At 42.5% G+C, this 21,179-nt stretch overlaps 1 protein-coding gene across 1 annotated transcript in view; it reads left to right on the forward strand.

Moving 5' to 3' along the window:
- The window catches only part of Dmd (dystrophin), a 1,847,711-nt gene that overhangs the window by 181,920 nt on the left and 1,644,612 nt on the right, over window positions 1-21,179 (forward strand).

A 21,179-nucleotide genomic window follows, 5' to 3' on the forward strand; every position in this document is an offset into this window, starting at 1 on the left:
TTCCCAGGGTACCATAGGTCAGTGGCAGAAAGTGGCCATGTAAGACAGGAAGTGGCATGGAGATGACATTTCCCAGGATCCTAAGGGTCAGTGGCAGGAAGTGGCTGTATCAGACAAGAAGTGGTTATGGGAGACGACATTTCCCAGGGTCCCATGAGTCAGTGGCAGGAAGTGGCCATATAAGACAGGAAGTGATTATAGGAGATGACATTTCCCAGGGTACCATAGGTCAGTGGCAGAAAGTGGCCATGTAAGACAGGAAGTGGTTATGGAGACGATATTCCCCAGAGTCCTATGGCACAGTGGTAGGAAGTTGCCGTGTCAGACAGGAAGTGGTTATGGAGATGACATTTCCCAAAGTCCTAAGCATCACTGTCATGAATTTGCCATGTAAGACAGGAAGTGGTTATGGAGACCACATTTCACAGGGTCCCATGGGTCAGTGGCAGGAAGTGGCCGTGCATGACAGTAAGTGGTTATGGAGACTACATTTCCAATGGTACCATGGGTAGGTGGCAAAAAGTGGCCGTGTCAGACAGGAAGTGGTTATGGAGATGACATTTCCCAAGGTCCTAAGCATCACTGTCATGAATTTGCCATGTAAGACAGGAAGTGGTTATGGAGACCACATTTCACAGGGTCCCATGGGTCAGTGGCAGGAAGTGGCCGTGCATGACAGTAAGTGGTTATGGAGACTACATTTCCAATGGTACCATGGGTAGGTGGCAAAAAGTGGCCGGGTAAGACAGGAAGTGGTTATGGGAAACGACATTTCCCAGGGTCCCATAGGTCAGTGGCAGAAAGTGGCCCTGTAAGACGGGAAGTGGTTATGGGAGATGACATTTCCCAGGGTCCAAAGTGTCTGTTGCAGGAAGAGGCCTTGTAAGACAGGAAGTGGTTATTGGAGATTACATTTCCCAGGGTCCCATGGGTCAGTGGCAGGAAATGTAAGAGAGAAAATGGTTATGGGAGATGACATTTCCCAGGGTCCTACATGTCAGGGGCAGGAAGTGACCGTGTCTGAAAGGAACTGGCTATGGAGACTACATTTCCCAGGGTCCTAAACATCAATGGGAAGAAGTGGCCTTGTAAGACAGGAATTAGTGATGGGAGATGACATTTCCCAGGGTCCCATAGGTCAGTGGCAGGAAGTAGCCCTGTAAGACAGGAAGTGGTTATGGGAGATGACATTTCCCAGGGTCCAAAGCCTCAGTTGCAGGGGTCCAAAGCCTCAGTTGCAGGAAGTGGTGATGGGAGACATCATTTCCCAGGGTTTAATGGGTCAGTGGCAGAAACTGGTCGTGTAAGACAGGGAGTGGTTATGGGAGACGACATTTCCCAGGATCCTAAGTGTCTTTGGAAGGAAGTGGCCCCGGAAGACAGGAAGTGGTTATGGAGAGGACGTTTTACAAGGTCCCATGGGTCAGTGGCAGGAAATAGACCTGTAAGGCAGGAAGTCGTTATGGGACATGACATTTCCCAGGGTCCCATGGGTCAGTAGCAGGAAGTGGCCCTGTAAGACAGGAAGTGGTTATGGGAGACAACATTTCCCAGCGTCCTAATTGTCAGTGGCAAGAATTGGACATGTAAAACCGGAAGTGGTTATGGGAGACGACATTTCCCAGGATCCCATGGGTCAGTGGCAGAAAGTGGCCAGGTAAGACAGTAATTGGTTATGGAGACTACATTTCCCAGGGCCTAAGCGTCATTGGCAGAGAGTGGCCATGTAAGACAGGAAGTGGTTATGAGAGACTACATTTCTCAGGTTCCCATGGCCCAGTGGCAGGAAGTGGCCATGTCAGACAGGAAGTGGTTATGGGAGACAACATTCCCCAGGGTCCTAAGCGTCTTTGGCAGGCAGTAGCCCTGTAAGAGAGGAAGTGGTTATCGAGACTACATTTCCCAGGATCCTAAGCATCATTTGCAGAGAGTGGCCATGTAAGACAGGAAGTGGTTATGAGAGAGGACATTACTCAGGTTCCCATGGCACAGTGGAAGGAAGTGGCCATGTCAGACAGGAAGTGTGTATGAAGATGACATTTCTCAGGGTCCTAAGCATCAGTGGCAGGAAATGGCTGTGTAGGACAGGAAGTGGTTATGGGAGATGACATTTCCCGAGGTCCTATAGGCCAGTGGCAGTAAGTGGGCCTGTAAGACAGGAAGTGGTTATGGGAAACGACATTTCCCAGGGTCCCATGGGTGAGTGTGAAAAAGTGGCCATGTAAGACAGGTAGTAGTTATGGAGACTTCAGTTACCAGGATCCCATGGGTCCATGGCAGGAAATGGCCATGTAAGACATTAAGTGATTATGGGAGATGACATTACCCAAGGTTCCATTTGTCAGTTGCAAGAATTGGTTTTGTAAGACAGGAAGTGGTTATGGGAGCTGACATTTCCCAGAATCCTAAGTGTCTTTGGCAGGAAGTGCCATATAAGACAAGAAGTGGTTATAGGAGATGACATTACCCAGGGTCCCATTGATTAGTAGCAGGAAGTGGCCGTGTAAGACAGGAAGTGGTTTATGGAGACGATGTTTTCCAGGTTCCCAGGGGTCAGTGGCAGGAAGTGGACGGGTAAGACAGAAAGTGGTTATGGGAGACGACATTTCCTAGGTTAAGATGGGTTAGTGGTAGGAACTGGCCATGTCAGACAGGAAGAGGTTATGGAGATGACATTTCCCAGGGTCCTAAGCATCTGTGGCAGGAAGTGGCCATGTAAGACACAAAGTGATTATGGAGACTACATTTCCCATGGTCCCATGGGTCATTTGCACAGGAAGGGGACCTGTAAGACATGTAGTAGTTATGGAGACTACATTTCCCAGGGTCCTAAGCATCTGTGGCAGGTAGTTGCTGTGTAGGACTGGAAGTGGTTATGGGAAATGACATTTCCCAAGGTCCCATGGGTCAGTGGCAGAAAGTGGCCATGTAAGACAGGAAGTGGTCATGGGAGACGACATTTCCCACGGTCCCATGTGGCAATGGCAGGAAGTGGATGAGAAAGACAGGAAGTTGTTATGGGAGACTACATATCCCAGGGTCCCATGGATCAGTGGCAGGAAATGGCCTTGTAAGACAGGAAGTGGTTATGGGAGACGACATTTCCCAAGGTCCCATGGGTCCATGGCAGGAAGTGGCCATATAAGTCAGGAAGTGGTTATAGAGAGTACATTTCCCAGGGACCTAAGGGTCAGTGGGAGACAGTGGCTGTATAAGAAAGGAAGTGGTTATGGGAGACATTTCCCATTGTCCCCTGGGTCAGTGGAAGGAAGTGGCCTTGTAAGACAAGAAGTGGATATGTTTGACAAAATTTCCCAGGGTCCCATGAGTCATTGGGAGGAAGTGGCTGTGTAAGACAGGAAATGGTTATGGGGACAACGTTTTCCAGGGTCCAATTTGTCAGTGGCAGGAAGTAGACCTGTAAGACAGGAAGTGGTTATGAAGATTACATTTCCCAGGGTCCCATGGTTCAGTGGCAGGAAGTGGCCATGTAATACAGGAACTGCTTATGGGAGATGACATTTCCTAGGGTAACATGGGTCAGTGGCAGGAAGTGGACCTGTAAGACATGAAGTGGTTATAGAGACTACATTTCCCAGGGTCCTAAGAATCTGTGGCAGGATGTGACTGTGTAGGACTGGAATTGGTTATGGGAAATGACATTTCCCAGGGTCCCATGGGTCAGTGGCAGTAAGTGGCCGTGTAAGACAGGAAGTAGTCATGTGAGACGACATTTCCCAGGGTCCCATGAGTCCGTCGCAAGAAGTGGACGAGAAAGACAGGAAGTTGTTATGGGAGACTACATTTCCCAGGGTCCCATTGGTCACTGGCAGAATGTGGCCTTGTAAGACAGGAAGTGGTTATGGGAGACGACATTTCTTAGGGTCCCATGGTTCAGTGGCAGGAAGTTGCCTTGTAAGACAGGAAGTGGTTATGGGAGATGACATTTCCCATGATCCTAAGCCTCAGTGCCATGAAGTAGCCATATAAGATAGGAAGTAGTTATAGAGATGACATTTCCCTGGGACCTAAGGTTCAGTGGCAGACAGTGGCTGTGTTAGAAAGGAAGTGGTTATGGGAGATGACATTTCCCAGTGTGCCCTGGGTCAGTGGAAGGAAGTGGCCTTGTAAGACAGGAAGTGGATATGGATGACGAAATTTCCCAGGGTCCCATGAGTCATTGGCAGGAAGTGGCCAAATAAAACAGGAAGTGGTTATTAGAGATAACATTTCCCAGGGTCCCATGTGTCAGTGGCAGGAAGTTGCCGTGTAAGACAGGAAGTGGTCATGGAGACGATATTTCCCAGGGTTGCATTGCACAGTGGCAGGAAGTGACCATGTCAGACAGGAAGTAGTTTTGGAGATTACATTTCTCAGGGTCCTAAGTGTCAGTTGCAGGAAGTGGCCGTGTCATACAGGATGTGTTTATACAGACTACATTTCCCAGTGTCTCATGGGTCAGTTGCAGGAATTGGCCTTGTAAGACAGGATGTGGTTATGGAGACAATATTCCCCAGGGTCCCAAGGGTCAGTGGGAAGAAGTGGCCATATAATTCAGGAAGTATTTATGAAGACAACATTTCCCAGGGTCCCATGGGTCAGTGGCAGGAAGTGGCCCCGTAAGACAGGAAGTGCTTAAGGAAGACATCTTTTCCCAGGGTCCCATGGGTCAGTTGCAAGAAGTGGCCAGGTAAGAGAGGAATTGGTTATTGGAGACTATATTTCCTAGGGTCCTAAGCATATTTGACAGGAAATGGCCATGTAAGACAGGAAGTGGTTATGGGAGACGAAATTTCCCAGGGTCCCGTGTGTCAGTGGCAGGAAGTGGACCAGTAAGACTGGAAGTGGTTATCGAGACTACATTTCCCAGGGTCCCATGGGGGAGTGGCAGGAACTGGACATGTAAGACAGTAAGTGGTCATGGGAGACGACATTTTCTAGTGTCCTAAACATCAGTGGCAGGAATTGGCCATGTGTGACCGGAAGTGGTTATCGGAGATTACATTTCCCTGGGTCCTAAGTGTCTTTGGCAGGAAGAGGCCTTGAAAGACAGGAAGTGGATATTGGAAACTACATTTGTTAGGGTCCTAAATGGCAGTGTCAGGAAGTGGCTGTGTAAGACAGGAAGTGGTTATCTAGACTACATTTCCGAGGGACCCATGGGTCAGTGGCATGAAGTAGACCTGTAAGACAGGAAGTGGTTATGGAGACTACATTTCCCAGGGTCCCATGGTTCAGTGACAGGAAGTGGCCATGTAATACTGGAAGTGGTTATGGGAGACAACATTTCCTAGGGTAACATGGGTCAGTGGCAGGACGTTTCCATGTCAGACAGGAAGAGGTTATGGAGACTACATTTCCCAGGGTCCTAAGCGTCTGTGCCAGGAATTGGCCATGTAAGTCAGGAAGTGATTATAAAGACTACGTTTCCCAATGTTCCATGGGTCAGATGCAGGAAGTGTACCTGTAAGACACAAAGTAATTATGGAGACTACATTTCCCGGGTTCGTGAGCATCTGTGGCAGGAAGTGGCTATGTAGGATTGGAATTGGTTATGGGAAATGACATTTCCCAGGGTCCCATGGGTCAGTGGCAGGAAGTGGCCATGTACTAACTACATATCCCAGGGTTCCATGGGTCAGTGTCAGGAAGTGGTCATGTAAGACAGGAAGTGGTTATGTGAGATGTCATTTCCCAGGGTCCTAAGCATCAGTGGCAGGAAGTGGCTGTATAAGACAGGAGGTGGTTATAGACCATACATTTCCCAGGGACCTAAGGGTCAGTGGCAGACTTTGGCCATATAAGAAAGGTAGTGGTTATGGGAGACAACAGTTCAAAAGGTCCCCTGGGTCAGTGGAAGGAAGTGGCCTTGTAAGACAGGAAGTGTTTATGAGTGACGAAATTTCCCAGGGTCCCATGGCACAGTGCCTGGAAGTGGCCATGTCAGACAGGAAGTGGTTTTGGAGATGACATTTCTTAGGGTCGTAAGCGTCAGTGGCAAGAAGTGGTCCTGTAAGACAGGAAGTGGTTACAGGAGACGACATTTCCCAGGGTCCTAAGTGTCAGTGGGAGGAAGTGGCCATGTAAGACAGGAAGTAGTTATGGAGATTACTTTTCCCAGGGTCCCATGAGTCAGTGGCAGGAAGTGGACCTGTAAGACAGGAAGTGGTTACGTAGACTCCATTTCCCAAGGTCCCATGGGTCATTTGCAGGAAGTGGACTTGTAAGACAGGAAGTGGTTATGGAGATTACATTTCCCAGGGTCCTAAACGTCAGTGGCCGGAATTGGCCATGTAAGACAGGAAGTGGTTATCGAGACTACATTTCCCAGGGTCCCATGGGTCAGTGGCAAGACGTGGACTTGTAAGAAAGGAATTGGTTATGCGAGACGACATTTCCCAGTGTCCATGGGTCAGTGGCAGGTAGTGGCCCTGTAAGACAAAGTGGTTATGCAGATGAAATTTCGCAGGCTCCCATGGGTCAGTGGCAGAAAATGGCTGTGTAAGACAGGAAGTGGTTATGGGAGAGGACATTTCCCAGGGTCCCATAGGTCAGACTACATTTCCCAGGGTCCAATGGGTGAGTGGCACGAAGTGGACCTGTAAGACAGGAAGTGGTTATGGAGACTACATTTCCCATGGTCCTAAGTGTCTGTGGGAGGAAGTGGCCATGTAGCACAGGAAATGGTTATGGGAGATGACATTTCTTAGTGTCCCATTGGTCAGTGGCAGAAATTCGCCATGTAAGACAGGAATTCGTTATGGAAACGACATTTCCCAGGGGCCCATGTGTCAGTGGCAGGAAGCGGCCATATAAGACAGGAAGTGGTGATGGGAGATGACATTTCCCAGATTACTAAGCGTTAGTGGCAGGAAGTGGCCCTGTAAGACAAGAGTGGTTAAGGAGACTACATTTCCCAGGGTCCTAAGCATCTATGGCAAGAAGTGGCCATGTAAGACATGAAGTGCTTATAGAGACGACGTTTTCCAGGATCCTATGGGTCATTGGCAGGAAGTAGAACTGTAAGACAGGAAGTGGTTATGGAAGACGACATTTCCCAGTTTCCCATGGGTCAGTGGCAGGAAGTGGACCTGTAGGTCAGGAAGTGGTTATGCAGACGACATTTCGCAGGGTCCCATGGTCAGTGGCAGGAAGTGGCCCTGTAAGACAGGAATCGGTTATGGAGACTACCTTTCCCAGTGTCCTAAGCATCTATGGCAAGAAGTGGCTGTGTAAGAAAGGAAGTGGTTATGTGTAAATACATTTTCCAGGGTCCTATGGGTCAGTGGCAGGATGTGGCTGTGTAAGATAGTAAGTGGTTATGGGAGACCACATTTCCTAGAGTCCCATGGGTCAGTGTCAGGAAGTGGCAGTTTCAGACAGGAACTGGTTATGGGAAACAACCTTTTCCAGGGTCGTAAACATCAGTAGCAGGAAGTGGCCGGGTAAGACAGGAAGTGGTTATGGGAGATGACATTTCTTAGGGTCCTGAGTGTCTTTGGCAGGAAGTGGCCATGAAAGGCAGGAAGTGGTTATGGAGACTACATTTCCCAGGGTCCCATGGGTCAGTGGCAGGACGTCTCCTTGTAAGAAAGGAATTGGTTATGGGAGACGACATTTCCCAGGGTCCCATGGGTCAGTGGCAGGAAGTGGCCGTGTAAGACAGGAAGTGGTTATGGAGACTACATTTCCCAGGGTCCCATGGGTCAGTTTCAGGATGTGGCCATGTAAGACGGGAAGTGTTTAAAGAGACTAATTTTCCCAGGGTCCTAAGCTTCTATGAGAAAAAGTGGCAGTGTAATACAGGAAGTGGTTATGGAGTCGACGTTTTACTAGGATTCCATGGGTCATTGGCAGGAAGTATAACTGTAAGACAGTAATTGTTTATGGAAACGACATTTCCCAGGGTCCCATGTGTCAGTGGCAGGAAGTGGCCCTGTAAGACAGGAAGTGGTCATGCAGATGACATTTCACAGGGTCCCATGTGTCAGTGGCAGGAAATGGCCATTTCAGACAGGAACGGGTTATAGGAAACAACATTTCCCAGGGTCATAAGCATCAGTGGCAGGAAGTGACCGTGTAAGTCAGGAAGTGGTTATGGGAGATGACATTTCTTAGCGTCATAAGTGTCTTTCTCAGGAAGTGGACGTGAAAGACAGGAATGGTTATTGAAGACAGCATTTCCCAGGGTTTTAATCATTAGTGGCAGGAAGTGGCCATGTAAGACAGGAAGTGGTTATGGAGACTACATTCCCCAGGGTCCAATGGGTCAGTGGCACGAAGTGGACCTGAATGACAGGAAGTGGTTATGAAGACTACCTTTTCCATGGTCCTAAGTGTCTGTGGCAGGAAGTGGCCATGTAGCACAGGAAGTGGTTATGGGAGACGACATTTCTTAATGTCTCATTGGTCAGTTGTAGGAAGTGGCCGTGTAAGACAGGAATTGGTTATGGAGACAATATGTCCCAGGGTCCCATGGGTCAGTGGCAGGAAGTGGCCCTGTAAGACAGGAAGTGGTTATGGGAGATGACATTTCCTGGGGTCCTATAGGCCAGTGGCAGTAAGTGTGCCTGTAAGACAGGAAGTGTCTATGGAAGACGACATTTCTCTGGGTCCCATTGGTCAGTGGCAGGAAGTGGCCATGTAAGAAAGGAAGTGGTTATGGGAGACCACATTTCCCAGGATCCTAAACGTCTTTGGCAGGAAGTGGCCATCTAAGAGAGGAAGTGGTTATTGAGACTACATTCCCAGGGAAGGAGCAGAATGTGGAGAATATAGCTCCACAGGAGGGAATTAGGTAGTGTGGACTTGAGGGAATTTGGTGGGTCCCGTGCCTCCAGCAGCATGCTCCTGTGAGATAATGGCTACTAAAGTAAGAGCAAGAGTGCAGAGCCCAAAGAGTGCAGAGCATGGACACATGTAAGCTCTGTCCATTTTTCTTTATGGCAGCAAAAATATTTGAGGTCCCAGAGGACGGTTGAGGCCAAACCTGAGTGCATAGGGTAATTAGCAATTTGGGACTGATTGTATTAGACACGATTAATTTATAGAGATTTTGTAAGAGGAATCCCAGTGGAGGCAGTGGATCTGGATTTGAACTGCAAGCGTCCATTTTAAAGTCTATTCCTATCCAAGTGACCTAAGTCTATTACAGCATGTCCGCTAAAATAGCTCTTAAGCCCAACGGAGTTGTGGAAATTGATTGCATGTAGTCCCAAAGCAAACAAATCCCACCTCAGCAAAACCTGGTCTTGCTGTTCTGGCCACTGCTGAGCTCAAACTCTTGGCACAAGCTCACGACTTGAACAAGAGTCTGATCATTGACAAAAATAAGTAAAAATGGGTCCCCCAAAACCCTATAGCATAGACAAGAAAAAGGGACTCACCAAACCGCAGCTGCTATAGCCCAGGATCCATTTTTGTGTGGTGTGGAGAGCTCAGATTGTAGACTAGGGGGCTTTTGACATATGGCATAGGGCCACACAGAAAGGCTGCCCTACCCAGTGGGACCTCCAGATCTTAGGAATTTTTCCTAATGTGAGCTCTCTGCCAAAGCAAACAATTCCAATTAAGCCAAATCACAACAAGCCAAATTAAAACATATCTAGGTTTAATGGGATTCCTGTGCTCTCAGGTGTCATTGAGGGGGAACTGGGAGGCCACGAATGTGACCACCAGGAGGAAGGAAAAGATACCACGTGTTTCTCCTTTGGGAGCTTACATAAATGTCCTGTGGGAGTGGTCATGACCTGGCATTCTGGGATTTGGAGTCCAGACCAACACAACTCTCAGGCCTGGGGGCTGGGGACTATGTTCCCAACTTAACAGTTAGTATCATAGTCCAACCACTGGAAGTCCTGTCTGGTTTCAGAAGATGGTGGGTTCATGCTTCATATCCACCATTACAAGGAGTCTTCAAAGTTTTAAGCCTTTTTTGTTAGAGATTCTGTAGATTTTAACCACATCTGGTGATTTTACAAACCCCAAGATAGAGTTTACAAAATAGTCTTAAGAGGTTTATTTCTGAGAGGAGAGCACAAAGAAATAATAAAGATTAATATTTAAGAATTTAAGAAATCACAGAGACAATGGAAATTAGACAAATTTAGACAGAGATTTTTGGAAATATAGACAAGAGCAAGTTTAGATATAAGATATTTTGGTGTTTTCTTTGTGTGTGTATGTGGATGTGTGTGTGAAGTGGGAAAAATTGTTACTGTATGAGAGCATTTGAAAATCTAATGTGCCAATCTTTTGTCATTGAGCTATATTAAGACCAAGCTGTTTGTAGAAATATGTAGCAAAGCTTTAATAAAATCTGAGTCTGTGGGAGAAGAAAGCGTTTCAAAATGAAATACTGCTTGGGGGAGTTCCTATAAGCTCCAAAATGGATCTGAAAGAGAACCCAGGTGGCACAGAAGGACTCAGAGAAGCTGTGGTATAAGATGAGAGTAGGATTGAGATGAGAGAAGCTGTGGTATAAGATGAGAGTAGGATTGAGATGAGAGAAGCTGTGGTATAAGATGAGAGTAGGATTGGGATGAGAGGAGAGGTCATGATGAGACAGTGCAGAAAGTTCTTGGAGAGGAAATTTTAGGACTGAGCTGAGGGATTGTAGGAAGGAGCTGAGAGATATGGTAGTGACCCAGAAAAGCTTAAGGAAGTTGTGAGTTTGCAGGTAGCTCTTATGCAGGAGAAAACAAGGAAAGGTCTCAGGTTGTCACTTAAGGCTTTTGGGAAAAAGGAGAAGCTAAGTGTGTGTGTCTTTAGTAGCAAACTAGAGCTAAGAGATTCCAGAAGAGTGCCCAGCTGGGTGCCTTGGGAGGGTGTATAAGATTCAAAGAGTCCAAACGGACACTTAGAGGAATGGCCAAGGAGTGGCTGGTGAAGGGAATGAAAAACTTCAGCATCAGAGTCTAAAGTTTGGAATCAAATTTGGTGGATAGCAAAAGTCAGTGGAAACAAATGATCAGTGCTTATCTTAGGAGAGTCAAATCAGCAGCTTAGTTCAGGGTGGTCAAGTCCCTTGGAAAGTAATTCATTTAAGCCATTCATACAGTTTTGATGCCTGATGAATGAAAAAAGAAAGAATTAAAAGAAAGACATGACTTCTCCTAACAGGTTGAGATTTTTAATTATAGATAAGAGTAAGAAAACAAGGCAGAGGCAGAGACCTCTGAGAGAGTCCATAGTGGATGTGATGAGCCAACTGAGCTAGGCAATGCCAGAAAAGTTGGGAGGGAGAGGTGAGTGCCAGGATCCAAGGGGCCAGGAGGCCAGGAAAAAATGGAGCAAATAGCCAAAGGGACCAAAAGAACTGTGTAATCCAAATAGCTGGGTTATATAGGAATCAGAGAAGCTGAGGGATGGGAAGGTAGATTCCCTAGGCTGGAGAAGTTTACGATAGGTGAAGGGGTATACTAGTGAATAATACCCTGTAATAAGTTAGGAACTGAGGGATGCTAGGAGAATCTGGTGGTCAGCTTTGATATGTTAATAGGCACCTCAATTAGCCCCTTTTCCCTGGATTTGGGACCAAACACTTCCAATATATAATGGCATAGTATAATACCTTCCAGTTCCAAAATAAAGGTATGAGAGCTTCATGAAAAAAATATTATACCAAAGCAACAACCAAGTGGAACAGGTAAAATTAAATCCTATGGCTGCACACCTGGTTCTTAAAGTTTTAGTTTTAAAGGGCTTAGATGTTTTCAACACTCCAGCTTTACTACCTAAAATATACATCTCCTCCTTGAGATGATCCATTGTCTGTGTGCAATTCTCACTGCCAGATATTTCCCAACTCTAGCATCGTGAACACCTTGGGGTCGCCATTGAAACACAGGCTTCATCATCCCATATTTGTGCAATAGCATCCCAGTCTCATCTTAGTTATTGTAGCTCTGTTACACTTTGCTTGGCCTCAGCTGCTCTCTGAAAGTATTATGGAGGAAGAATCTTCATTCCGCTCCTAGTTTGCATATTTTATACCTTCCAAGCCAAACTGAGAAAATAATACTTCCAAGTTCCTGTGACAGCTTGGAATGTACCTTAATCCCCTTGAATCTCATTAGCAGCATGTTCATATCCTGTTGCTTTCTAAGAGGTTGAAATACCATATAGGCTATCTCCTTGTACAAGATAAAACTTTTGATGGGTGGGGTCTTGCCCTGGGCCACATTTCTCATAGCTCCCCTTCAGTGTAGGAGGCTTTTCTTCAATAGTGCTAATCTTTTTAAAAACTGCAGCCTCTATTTTATTACATGCCTTAGGTCAACCCTAAATTTCCTAGTGCTCCTTTTTCTCTTTAGGCTGACAATTTCCTCCTCTTTCACTGTAGATTTGCATAAGAATCATCAGTAATAACTATACTATAGACTCAGTTTTACACCATCTTGAAATTTTCTCTGACAAATAAATTAGTTCTCCACTTATTAATTTTGCCTCAGTTAACTTACTAGAATATGAGCAGAAGACAGCCATAGCCTTTGGCAAAATACAGCACCGATGCCTTCTATCTCAGTTGCAAATAAAAGAGACCTTGTTTTTTCTCCCCTCTGAAATGTCTGAAATGAGCAAAAACTCTGTTTCCTGGTGCTAACGCTAACTAATTTTCTATGTCGGTTGCTTTGATAAAACACCGTGACCAGAAGTAACCAGAGGGAAAAATATTTATTTTGACTTATAGTTCAATAGAGTCAGAGTCTATTATAGAAAAGAAGGCATGGCTTGGCTGTAGGAAAGGAAAACTGGAATCACCTTTCACTTCTGTAGAGAAAGCATGAAGGCAGAAAGGAGAGGGGGAGTATGCTGAGACAGGCAGAGACAGACAGAGGGAAGGAAGTGGGTGAATCCATAAACACAGAAAATGCCATGCACAGCGGCCCCGGTCTGCGCTCTATGTGCTAGACCCCAGTTTGCGAGCTTCTGGCAAGGGGCTGGAGGTTGAGAATTCACACACGCAGAGACAGACTGACACGCAGACCTGTTAACACTGATACCAAAAGTCCCCTTTATTAATACCATGTAGACTTAAATACACTGCAGTCAATGGTCAACAGGTGAAAATCGCATCCTCTGATTCTCTAAACTAGGCACAGCTTCCAGTAACTTCAATTAGAAGGTTCTAGGAAGGAAAAGCAGCTGAAGGCCAGGACTCATTAGTCTCAACATCCAGCTGAAGGCCAGGACTCATTAGTCCCAACAAGAAAGCCCATCACCCATGGGATATTTCCTCCATTAAGACTCTACCTCTTAAAGGTACTATAATCTCTACAAACAGCACTAACAACTGAGGACCACATGTTCAAGTCATGTACTTAAGGAACATATTTCTCATTGAAACTACCATAAGAATATAATCCCAATTGATAGGTATTAGATCCCCATCGCTGGGTTCCTCCAGCACCAATGCAATAAGCCAAATCAAACCAAATTGATAAATCCAGGTTTAATGAACAGAGCAATGCAATTCCAGGGTGACCCTTGGGAAGGTAGGGGAGGAATCACATGACAAATTTGGCTACCCCATCTTACAGAGCTTGTAGAAGTGATCTTGAGCAGCCCCAAGAAAAGGCTGACTTTTGGTGGGCTTTCTCAGGGATGGGGTTTGAATCCCTTCACTACTGATGCATTGATGTATATTTATGTTTTCTCTTCCTCCATTGGAGTACAGAGGAGAGGCATAATGAAAATTTGCAGTTCAAAAACAGCATAAGAGCTAGTGTATCAATTTGAAGAGTACATTTATTAATGCTGTTTTAAAATAAATCATCATATGGTAGTCCGTTTCTATTATCTTAGATATATACTCCAGTTATTTTTGTTTGTGTCATGTAATCTCATAAAATTATAACTCTAGATTAAAATACATCTTTTATATAGGCTGTAGCTCTATGGTATAATACTTTTCTGGCATGCAGCACAGCCTATATTTGTTCCCTCAATACTGCAGTCACAGTAATGACTATTATAATAAACAATATAAGTCGTTTTACATTTAAGATGATAATGTATTTCTGATCACTGTCTTTATAAATCTGTGCAGTAAAGATTGTTATATTTACATTCACATTGTAATCTGAAGATAAACTAACCAACTTGTGGCTGGATAAAAGAAGGTAAATGCCTTATATCTTTTTAATCATATAATATTGCCTGACCTAGTTAATCCTAAGTGATTGTGTAAAGATGTATGTGGAAATATTCATTGCCTTTAGTAGAACTGTGATAATACTTTGAAGATGGGCAACTCAAGGACAACCAAGTATAATGAGAAATATGGTGTGATGCATACAAACTGATGCCGATTACAGTCCCTCTGGTAAATAAAGTCATAGTTGTGAAAATGTTTTCTTTTTATTGACTCCTTCTAATTTTAACAACATATGTCCAATAAGTAGGCTGATTAAAGTTTATGTATGGTGATCCAAAAGCTGAGGATTTCACCTAACTCATATTTTATATTTTATTTGTCTATCCTTTCCTTGCTACTGTGATAAGACAGTATTTAAATATATGTTATAATTTATTGCACAGAATTTTCTAATAAATTATTTTAGAAAAATAAGTAATAAGAATTTTTTGCTTTGTTTGTTATTCATAAAAGACAGAATAACATATTTTAGAATTGCATAATTAAATTTTTTTTTAGGGAATCTAAAGGGGGATTAATATAATTCTTTTATATTCTGTATAATAACTTTCTCTGAAAATTTTTAACTTTAATTAACGAAGTATTGGTATTTTAGGTTATTCATGACAATACCAGGTTTCCTCCACAAAATTGGTTTCATTTTCTAACTAGCACATCCCTTGAGAAGGTAATGAAACATGTGTCTTTTTATTGGGTTGATTTGTAAATTGAAAAGTTAGTGGATCATTGGAGGTTTTCATATATTTCCTATATAGATTTTGATATATGTGTTTTTGGCCTTACTTGGTGTTTTGAGACTTCAAGTTTGTTTTTCAGTGGAATTGCCTTTTAAAATAAGTATCAGTAGACATTTTCATAAGCAATTTCATGAGCTATTTCTAGTATGTTTAAATGTTAACATATGCAAAATACGTGCATCTAGTGTTACATTATTTAATAATTTAAGTATTTTTGCTCACAGATGTAAAAGGTTTTTATTACTCAAAATATATCCTATTGTGAACTTGACTATTTCTATCTTAATTTCTCTATAATATATACATAGCACATGCTCCGTGGGGGTCATATACATTCTTTCCTTTTCTAATTTTTAGGCAAATTATTCTCTTTGCCAATTCAGAAACAACTGGCTGTATTAAGAGAATACCTTTTCAACTTTTCCTTGTGAATAACAATATGAAGATGTTCTTTTAAAGGAATAATGATAATAATAATTAATAATACCTAAGTGATAAAATATAATTTTTGATAACTTTTATACATTAATATAAAAAGTTATTTCCATTTGAGTTATACAATCTGGTATGGAGATATTCTTACTTATTTACCATTGTAATTCTAAGATTAACCACAACCAAATAACATTAGAGTTAAATATGAATATCAGCAACAACAAATATATAAGGCCTTGGGAATACTTTTCCTATCCTCAAAATGACTTTACAAGCCAATTAGAGTTATTGCTATTCTCTAAAGTGTTCAGTGTCCCAAGCAGGGCAGTGGCAGGTGACCCAGCAGGTGGGCCAGAGAGACAGCAGGTCCCACCACCCAAGGCCTCGGTGGGTCCTTGATAGGTGGGAGACCAAGATTGATGAGAGATAGCAGTGGGTGAAAGACAGACAGATATACCATGCAGAGAGAAACTGGGTATAGAGTTTACTTAGTGGGATATAAAAGGGAAGGGAAAGGGGAAGAGGGAGGGGGGAGAAGAGAAAAAGAAGTGGGAAGAGAGGCAGTAGCCACTTTTTCCATGGGAATGAGGTTGAAGATCTGCTTGCCTGGGTGGAAGAGGGGAGTGGATGGGGCTTGTCTTTTAAAGGGACATGGTACCCAAGTGGCAGGAAAAGCCAGCAGCAGATCATAATATTCCCATCTCTTTCTTATAATAAAAGGCAGGAAGTTAGGAACAAGAGGTTAAAGAAATTGGGAAGGTGAATTCTCAAGACTGCTTCCTGCTTATTTGTGGGCATTGTCTTAGTGGGGGCTGAGAAAGCTGGGTGTTGGTCACATCCTGTGTTAACTTGTCTCTTTACTCTTGTCTGCGGTTTGTGGTATGGAACTGTCTGATGTCTCTTACACCAGCAAGATGTTGGCAGAACAGAGTACAAAGTTAAGTTTAAAAAGAAAAGTCTTTTTTTTTTTAGGACCAGGTAACCAAGAGGGGTGTTATCTGACCTGTTTAAGATGGATCTTTAAATTTGGCTCCCTGGAACTCATAAGAATTTTTGACTTTGTGAAAACATAAGTTTCAAAAAGCAACATATTTATACCAAAATGACTGTGACAGATATTTTTCTATAATGAAAAGTATCTTTAAGACTATGAAAGGCAGTGTGAGCGAAAATTTTGATCTTACAGAAATTTGTTTGACGAGGCTGCCCTTTTAAACTGACAAACCCTCTCAGCTGTCAAACTGCATCAGAGAGCTTTGAAAAAGATAGAATTTTACTTGAGTTATTGATTAAAAAATGATAGAGAACTTACTTGGTTGGCTATCCAGAGTTACTCCTCAGGGTCCTCTATGGTTGTTGACAGTTGAATTTGTCTTTTGTTATTTTGTTATTCAGCGCAGGGCAAGCCAGGCTTATGAAGATCCTGTGGGTTAGAAATCTGTAGGAAGACAAGTCTACCTTGACCTGAGCAGCTAGGCTGTCAATTCCAGTGATTCTGCCCATTGTCTGGAGATCTTCAGTTTAGATGAAAGGCAGTTTTGCCCAGTGATCAGCACTTGGCAGTTGATGAAGCGAATTGTGGATGGACATTGTTCCGTGCCCATCTGTCTTCTGTCTTTTTTGGAGGAAATATAGTGCTGCTGCTAGGAGCCCACCTGTCTATCTCTGTTATGAGAAGTCTTTTAAAAATTAAACATTTAATGCCATATTCCCCAGATCTCTGAGCAGTTGTAGGCTGTTTATTGGTTATAGATAAGTTATAACTACAGTATAGAATCTGCCTGGAGAGTTGGGGCCAAGCATGACTGTACTGGCTCTCAACTTAACAGGTAATATTTATACTTGTAAAAGAAAAAGAAGAAAAAAACTATTTGCAATAGAAACTTACTGGTAGAACTGACAATAGTAGAGCACAGCTTAATATATTTTAAAGCAGAATTTGATTAAATATACCATATTTTTCTAAGAGATTTAAGAGTACAAACCAATTTAAAACATGAGACTTTCTGTTTTGTTAGTTGCAATGAGATATAACGGACAGACAATTATACATTTTTACAGTAAATATACGTTCATTTATACACATATACACAGATTTAAAGCTAACTTATGTTTATACACAGTTAACTTAAGGCACATGCCACACACACACACACACACACACACACACACACACACACACACACACACACACACACAGAGTAAACTGGAGGTGGGCAAAGTGGATGCCTTTGGTGGGCCCTACCAAAGGCATGCCACTGGTAAAATGCACATGTGACAGAGTCAGTAAAAGGAATTTAGAGACAAAATGTGAGTAAACAGTGGGGCTAGGCAGGGAATACCTCAGTAAAGATGGCAGGACATGGTCACCTGACCTAACCCTCAGTTAAGATGGTGCTGAGGTCACCTGACCTTAGTCAAAATGGTGGTGGTCATGTGTTATATGGTGAAACCATGTTTAATTTTTGGAGCTATGGGAGTTTTAACTATAATAACAAGAGAGACATAGAGGCTATGTAGAACACACATAATTCAAAACAGAATTACATCTGTGTGGCCACACCATTCACATATTCTTTTATACATGAAGGAGAGAGGAAAATTATTCAGCACCATAAGCCACCCTGTCCTGGAGCCACCATGCCACCAGCAATGGTGGGGAGTAAAGGCTGGAACTAGAAATAACTGCCACACAGATCTGATTAATCTTGCCAGTTTCTACGGGACCAGTAGTAACAGTGGCATGGATAAAATAAAAGGAATGAGAATGAGAGAAAAATAGCATTCACAGGCAAGTGGGGAAGGGGCTGCCCAGTGAAATGGGAAAGCAGACAGGCATGAGATGCAGGCAGTGGGATACTGGCAGTCCTGTTTGCTGGTAGCTGATAGTGTTTGAGGGTTTGTTTCCCATACCTGAAAACATGAAAATGGCAAAAACAGAACAAACCCCAAGGCCTGGCCGTGGGACATCTCCACTCTGGAGGCAGGGGATAATAATTGAGCCTAGCTGGCTTCTGGTCCAGCACCTTGGGAGTCAGAGGATAGAGGCCTCCCATGTGGTCTCTAACAGTGGGGATCACTTAAAAGAAGTCCACAAGGAAAAAAAAGAAACAAAAATCTCCCCAAAATCCCAGGGACCCCAGGCCCCCAAAATGAATGCACCAATCAGTCAATGCAGAGCTAGGGGAGTCAAATGGCACGAAGAGATTTTAATGGTGGGAGGACCACCCCAGATAGCCCAGTCACATTTCTAGCTATAGGAAGCCACCAGCAGTGAATGTCAGTGAAGGGCTCAACCATAGCCTTGAAGGCTGTGATTAGGGGCTTTTCCCCATTTCTAGGAATGCCAGAGGGAGATCAACAGTCAAATCCTCACCTTAGGAGAAATGGTTATGCTGAATGGAAGGGGAAAACTCACCGATCAAAGCGGCTGATGTATAGGGGTCTGCAGCCAGGAGGGTGGAACTCAGGATGTTGTGGAAAACCTGGTCCAGGGTCCAGGTCCCAGGAGAGGGGTGGAAGAGCTTACCAAGTTGCAAGGCATCAATGAAATTACCCAGTGTAAGCGAAAACAGATCACAAAACATACAACAAAACCCATTTAAGAGTTAATTAAAGGGAAAGATATGTGCACACAGGCCTGAGAATATTGGTGTGGGGAGAGAAAGCATGGATGCGGTGTATCAGCTTTTAAAGGCTGCCTAGTTCATGTGCACAGGGGCTGATATAGCTACGTCATACACAGGTGATGAAGCTCATGCATGTGTACAAGGGCTTACATAGTTGTGTCATATTAGGTGATTTGATCATGCCACATGAGGGTCATGAAGGGCCTTAAGGAGCCTAGATGGCTACATACTTTTGCCTGAGTGCTTGTCTGCATGTGTGTGGCCCTAGAATCCAGAAGTGGCAGCCACCACTGTGCAGCTGAAACCATAACAGTTTCCTTTAAATCTACTTCATATTGACTTCAGGAGGATAGTAACACAGATTCTATTTTCAGCCTGCTAATTCATCTATCAGTTTGACTTGTTTTAAGAATCTAAGAATTGGCTATATTAGACAGTTTTACTACTGAAGTGAATGTTCTCAGGCTTAGCTTTGCAAATTTTTTCTCTTTAAAATATTCAGGGAAAAATATAACATTTGTTATCAAAGAAAAGAGTTGTCTTGGTCCTCTTGTACTGAGTTTGTTAGCAATTATTTGAGCAAAATTTTATTTTGTTCTGTATTTGTTGTTACCATCAAAATGTAGTGACTAGCCCTGCTTAGAATATTTAGTGGTAAGTTAGTATCTAAACATAAATTCCAAAATTAAAAAATATTCATTTTACATACCAATTCCAGTTCCCCCTCCCTCTCCTCCTCCTGCTCCCTGCACATGCCCCATCCCCCATCTGAGGAACAGCATAGGCAGGCATATCAGGTTGAGGTAGGACAAAGCCCCTTCCTCCTGAATGAAGGCTGTGCAAGGTTTTGTAAGAGCAACTGTTAGTTCAATTTCTCTGCTACAAAAAATAGAAGTATCATCATCACTTTATGTAGAGATGTTAATAACAAAGTAATATCCCCACTCTTTCAGCTGGAGATCACTTTTTCAGGGTTATATTTTTAAAAGAAATATTAAAAATGTATTATTAAAAGAAAATTAATTTACATAGTAGCAACAAGTTTAATAATAATGGAAGTATTTCCTAATTTTAGTCTTTAGCAAATTGAAATTGAAATTAAAACTTGAGATAAATCAAACTTTCATGAGCAAAGGAGAGGGCTGTGTTAGTAGATATATTGTCCCTATCTCATGTGTTTACTGATTCAATACAAACTTTTAGGAAAGACATTTAGAAATTTCTTTTTTAAAAATTTAAATATTATACAACTTTTGTATTACTTACAGCAAAAACAAGAAGGAATGAATAATGAGACTTTAGAAAAGCTGAGATATAGAATTCCATAGAAATGTGATTAATATTCTTAGTCTATACTTATCTGGAACAAGGGTGCTGAATGAAATAATCTTGAATATTTTTAACTTTTATCCTGAAAGTTAATAATTTAACAGTTCTCTTATCAATGGCTAAACATAGTATAGCTAAGCTTGATTATTCACTGCCACATTAGTGGAATTGAATTATATATATATATATATATATATAAAATTTATGTCATATATATATATATATATATATATATATATATATATATATGACAATGTAGTGGCATCCTCAGATTCTTCAATACCACCATAAAATAAATAAACAAATTATGAGATGGAACTTCCTATAGTAAGTAATATATAAGAAAACTAAAAGAACTTTTGATAAATAGATTAAGTATAAAGATATGAATAACCATTTTATTGGAGTGATAGAGGTGATTATATTAACATTAAGGTACTAATATAGCCATCTCCTATTACCCATTAAAAAAATTCTTGTCACAAGAGAAATTAAAATAAATACATTAACTAATACTTCACAGAAGCCAAACAGGCTGAAATTGAGAGAGTATTTTTCAGGGCATTTTGAACCAAACACTAGTAAAATGAAGCTATTTTTGTTTTCTTTATCTATTTCAGTTCTTTGCATGACTGAAATAATTGGTGAATCCTACATTCACCCATCTAGATGCCAAAGAGACCTACAAAACACCATGTACTATTGGTATATATATATATATATATATATATATATATATATATATATATATATATATATACACACACATATATATGTGTGTGTGTGTGTGTTTGTGTGCAGACCCTGAATTTAGCTTTTATGCCTAAATTATGCATTTCCTTTATATCTATCATTTTCCTTTTATGTTACAGAATAATTTTGAGTTTATGG

This window comes from Arvicola amphibius, chromosome X (assembly GCF_903992535.2).
Source record: "Arvicola amphibius chromosome X, mArvAmp1.2, whole genome shotgun sequence".
NCBI classification, from domain to species: Eukaryota; Metazoa; Chordata; class Mammalia; order Rodentia; family Cricetidae; genus Arvicola; species Arvicola amphibius.